Raw genomic sequence first — 5712 nt, 5'->3', positions numbered from 1 at the left:
CCACCTAAAATTTGGATGATTCTTCCAACCAGGGTTATAGGTATTCGAGTATGGATCGTTATAAGGCTTTTAGTAGGAGTTCATAGCATTTGCTTGATCGTGCAAGACTTCTTTGAATGCCGGTATGGTGGGGCAATCTGTAGTGGTATGACCCGACATATCGTAGATACCACAACACTCGTTTCTAAGCTCTATAGTCTTGACAGGCTCATCCTTCCTAAGCTCAATTTCTTCTACCTTTCTAGTGAGGGGTGCCATTTTAGCATGAAGACCACCCTCAGTTCTGAGGTTGTAAAGGCCTCTCTGTACAGAGCTAGTAGGCTTAGGCAAAGACTTGTTGTTTCTATCCCCATTATCCCAAAGTTGGGCAGTTTCAGAAAGGAAATCCAAATACTCCCATGCCTCATCAGGTTGTTTTTCTAAAAATCTACCATTGCACATGGTCTCTACAAACTGTTTCAACTGTGGAGATAAACCTTCATAAAAAAAGCTAATAGTTCTTCAAGTTTCGAACCCGTGATGAGGGCATGAGAGAAGAAGGTCTTTAAATCTTTTCCAACATTCATAAAATGTTTCATTATCTTTTTGTTGGAAATTGCTGATATGTCTTTTCAAAAAGTTGGTCCTTTGTGCGGAAAAGAATTTCTTTAAAAATTCTCTCTGCATATCTTGCCAAGTTCTTATTGATCTAGGTCGCAAGGAGTTTAGCCATGTTTTGGCCTTATCCTTTAGAGAGAAAGGGAACAATGTCAGCTTGAGGACATCCTCGGTGACGTTTGGCACTCTAAATATAATGCTCAATTCTTCAAAATCATTTAGATGAAGATACGGACTCTCGGACTCTAACCCGTGAAACTTGGGCAGCAATTGGATTACCCCTGGTTTGATGTCAAAATGTCCTACATTATCAGAAAAAATTATGCATGAAGGCTGACTAGTCCTAGCCGGTTGTAGGTATTGTCTTAGGGTCATAACATAGGGTTCACGTTCTCGATCGTGGTGACTCCCCGCATCTTCATTTAAATCAGCCATCTCACAAGGTGTGAGATACTGCGAAGGAATTTCAGGGGTGTGTCCTAAGAGATGATCTAAAGTTGTACGACTCAATCGACCGGTGTCGTCCCTATTCCACTTTAGCATGCAAAATTTTTTTCTCTCCTTTTTTATTTTTAAAAAAATATAAGTACCACCTAAAGATACCCTAAAACGACATCCTAATATAAAAATATATTCACAATCAAGCATGCATCAAAACATTACACCTCAATTCCTAATGTTTTTCTTAAATTTCTGGACAGCTCCTAACTGGTTTGAAGAGGACACCTAAGCCTCCAATCCGGTCTAGTAACCTAGTCGACCAGGTAAGCTCCCAGGTAAGTGGAGGGGTCACGATGCGTTTAGCAAAGGTCCCACTTAAAACCCACTTTTCTCGAACAGAGACTGTCTTCTTTAGAGGGACAAAGCTTGCCTAGACATCGACTGGGCCATAGAGCAAAATTGGTGCAACTTTCGGTGGTCTTCGTCCTATTGAGCTCGAATGTCCTTAAGGGCCAACGTCTAGTTGATTTTAGTTAAGCTTAGGATATTTATGCACTGGGTGATTTTTGGGCTAAGGACGAGTGATGAAATCCCGACCTTATCTTTTTAATGAGTTCAGTCCTTAGAATATTTTATGCTGCTGCCTTATACTATATGCAACAATCAAAGATTTTTTTTTTTTATGTTTTATGACATGACATTAAATTATATTGAATAGTTGATCAAGCAAATTATTTATTTCTTTTTTTTATTAGTTTAAATTTGAAATTTGAATTCTGAAATTTGAAATTTAAAATTTGAAATTTTTAGTTCTTCCCTCTCTTTTTTATTTTGAATGATCACCCTTGATCTTTTCTTAAAGTTTTTTTTTTCAATTTTTAATTATCAACAAGGGTTAATAAGATATGATAACAATAAAATTCTGATTCTAAAAAAAATAAATGCAGAAAATTTAAAACAGAAAGCAGCAAGGTTTCATATTAATCTAATGGTTTTAAAAGTCTCAGAATGTCAATCCGACCGTTCAGATTATCGAATAATGTGTCTTGCACTAGCTGACCAAATTTGAGTCCAATCAGACGGCTAATTTCTATGATATCAGAGTTTGATGCAGACTGTGCAGGAAATTAAAAATAGTAGTAAAGATTTTATTTTTTTAAAAAGAAAAATACTAACTACTAAGGTACTAATTAAATCTAAAATTATACTAATAACTCAGTCGTTCCCCGGCAACGGCGCCAAAAACTTGTTGCTCTCGCAAAATTGCTCTTCCAAGTGCAGGAGAATCGCACAAGCAGTAAAACTCAGAAGTCCGTGGTCGAATCCTCAGGGAACGGTGTAGATATTATTAGCGTAATTTAAGATGTAATTTTCAAAAATTAAAGGCCGAAAATAATAGGTAATTTAACACAGTTCAAGAATATTGAGAAGGCTAGGGATCTGGATTCTCCCTTGACAATGTTATTTTCAACACTTAAATTTTTGCGATTCTTTATTAAAGATTAATTAGATAGAATGGTTCTAAACATGGAATATATAATTTGAAAACATGAATTCAACATTCAAGTATTTATCATGCCGGTTACGTCTACGACAAATCAAAAATCGAAACAATCCATGCATTAATAAATATAAACCATACAAGATCTATCTAATAAAATAAGTATGCAAGAATCAAGAGCATATAATAGTTGTAAGTCAAAGAGAATAATCGTTCAGAATTTACTTGAAGAAAGCAAATTGTCAAGGGTTCTTCCATCACCCTTGACCAAAGGAGTTAGCCTCTCATTACAATAGCAGCCTCCTCTTTTATATTTTTCTCTTTTTTTTTTTTTTGGAAACAGGGCATACCCTGTTTCCTTTCTTTCTTCCCTTCTCTCTTTTGAAAACAATCACCTTCTCACTTCTGTTTTTGTGTGGGAACCAGAACCACCTCCCCCCGTTTTTCCGTAGAGAGCTCCTCTTATAACAATCTTCCCCCTTTCCCAGCCGAGATGCTCACGAGCGTTGGAACGGAGGAGGAAGCGGACGGCTAGCAGTGATCGCGGCTGCTGCGGTGCTTCATGGGATGCTGGGAATCCGATACGAGTCCGAAATTGGATGCGGAAGAATCGCCACATGCTGGCTCATGGACGCGAGGAGGATGAGAACGCAAGTGGACAGATGCGGGATCTCGGACGGACGCGTGGGAGATGGGGTTGCACGCTGAAGAACGGAGATGGAGGAAGCTGGGAGGCGCATGAAACGGGCGGAAGAAGAGGGCGTTGATCGCGAGATCTGGAAAATGCCCGGATGAGAGCTGATTGCGGAAGCTGGGATGAACTGACGCTGGCTCATGAATACGGGAGAATCACGCTGAGAGCTGGACGCGTGAGACGCGGGAGATTGCGGACGCTTGGCATGCATCGCGGGAGGAGGCGGATTTGGATGCACTGGATGCGGACGCAGAAATGTTTGCCGATGCTGAGGATCAGAGGTTTTTGAAATGGGAAAGGAACGGGCGCGGGATCTGGGACATGGTGGAGCTGGGACGATCGCAAATTCGGAAGACTGAGAGGCACTGTAGAGGGAATCCGGAAGCAGGGGAGCCGATCGCGGTTGAGGACGACGCGCGGATGCTGCTGGGAGGCGGACGGACGCAGGCGGATGAGGTGGGCGGATGGCTGGGCGGTGATCGCGGATGGCTTGGGACGCTTCACGGACAGCCGGGATGGATCGCGATCGCGGGAGCTGGAGCTGGAGCGCGTGAGGTGCAGGGTGAGCGGACGGCTGCGGGATTGAAGCTTGGAAGAGGCAGGCGTGGACGAGATGAGTCGGACACGAACGCTGGAAGGATGAGAAAGCGGTCAAGACGTGGAGGGAGGAGTTCTGATACGCTGGAACGTGGATGGTGCAGATGGAAAAATAACTGATGCTGGCGCTTGGGATGATGCTGATTTGGAATCACAAAGTCAATTGACTGCAGATGGCTGGAAGCTTGAGTTGCATCGCGGAATTAGGAAAGTCGCTCGGGTGCGTAGAAGAAGAGTCATGGACTCTGTTCTGCAGTTGGGAATATGCATCCTTTTTAGATGAATTTATACAAAAAAATGATAAAAATTATAATAAGTGCTAAAGATAAAATATTAATCATGCAAATGTTAACACCTATTATTTATCATTATTTTGCTAGCATTAGTCTAAGTTAATTGATACTTAAATCGCACTTTTGTGCTCTCATCAAATGGCACTTAAACTTTTACTATAGGTACTATCTCTCGTTAATCTGATCTGCATCCTTAACGCTAGAAAGGGCCAGTACTGTGACTTTGGTTCAAAGATCATCCACCGGAGCAGAGGGATGACTCTTGTTGAAGGCATAAAAACTAATGGAACTTCGGGGCCCAAGATCGGATCTCCCATGTTCCATGAGAAAATGCCGCATCACCAAAATTCAAATAGGTTCGGTCGGGTTGGATCGGGTCTGAATTTAGTAAATCTAGACACGACCCAAAAAATAAAATGGGTCCAATTTTAGAATTCGATCCGACCCGACGGGTCCTCCAAAATGAATCAGGTCGGGTCTAAATGGGTCGGATTAGGTCGGGTCACGGGTCAACCCAACCCATTTGTAGCCTTACATATAATATGACCCTCCTCCTTGATCTCCCTCATCTTTTGGTCTTGTCCTCCTCTTTGGCCTCGGTGCCTTGCGAAGAGGTCGAAGTGGACAAGCAATGCATGAGGCTTTCAACGGCAGGGGTTTTGATGAGGGGATGGAGAGGGAGGTGGCAAGCTCGGAGTGAGTGATGGGCTTGCCGGGGCCATGGAGAAGATTTAGGATGCCAAGCTCAATGGCACACTTGAGGGGTATGGATCTGATGAAGCTGCGGGCATGGTTCCACAACTGGGCTTTGGCTTGGAGTTGGTCTTTGGCCGGTTGCTTCTCCTAGGTGAGTTCCATCACTTATATATGAACTGGCTAGTTTTCTCTAGACTAGGGATCTATTGAGATGGATTTTGGTGGTCTTAGACTTTAGATCTACATATAGCTAGTGGAATAATTCTTCCACAAGGAATAATAGACATTGGTATAGGTCTAGCCATAGATCTTGATGTAGCTCTAATGGTAGGGACACATTATACCAGTCCGGCCATAGATTTTAGGATGATCCCTTCATCCGTGGCAACACACCAACTTCCACACCATCACCACCTCTTCTACCTTAAAGGCCCAAATTCATAAATATAAACAAAATAAAATTCGGCAAAAGAGCAAACACCAAAATTTATGTGGAAAAACCTTCTATCCATGGAGGAAAAAACTATGGGGCAATTCCAAATAAAATCCACTATAAATAAAATCCAAAATAAAATTCCTTTTTCCATGGAGGACCGTCTCAAGTACTATGTCCAAAAAATTGAGGTACACATGTTAGATGTATGCCCTAGAAGCCAATCTGGCTGACACATTGTTAATTCTAGAACATCATTTTGTACTTGACTATATTATTATTGAATAATAAATGGGCATCTTTTTCATTCATATTGTTTATATGTCTATGAATCGTCCAAGAAATTAATAAGATGATGATATATATTCTCAAGAGTTGAAAATTTGAGCCATATATCATTGGTGATTAATTTCTAAATGCTCCTGATCAATGGATCATCACGAGGACGGTGATCGATCTG

At 41.5% G+C, this 5712-nt stretch overlaps 1 non-coding gene across 1 annotated transcript; it reads left to right on the top strand.

The window, feature by feature from the left end:
• The first annotated feature begins 511 nt into the window (after nucleotides 1-511).
• Nucleotides 512-620, top strand: LOC113461945 (small nucleolar RNA R71). Its single transcript, XR_003384202.3, has one exon. It is a non-coding gene; the product is annotated as a small nucleolar RNA R71 (small nucleolar RNA).
• The last annotated feature ends 5092 nt before the right edge of the window (nucleotides 621-5712 follow it).

This window comes from Phoenix dactylifera, chromosome 13, assembly GCF_051530095.1.
Source record: "Phoenix dactylifera cultivar Ajwa chromosome 13, Ajwa_hap1_PhDact_Kaust_v1.1, whole genome shotgun sequence".
NCBI classification, from domain to species: Eukaryota; Viridiplantae; Streptophyta; class Magnoliopsida; order Arecales; family Arecaceae; genus Phoenix; species Phoenix dactylifera.
The sequence above is the reverse complement of the archived record's forward strand: the minus strand, read 5'-3'. Positions and strand labels throughout refer to the sequence as shown.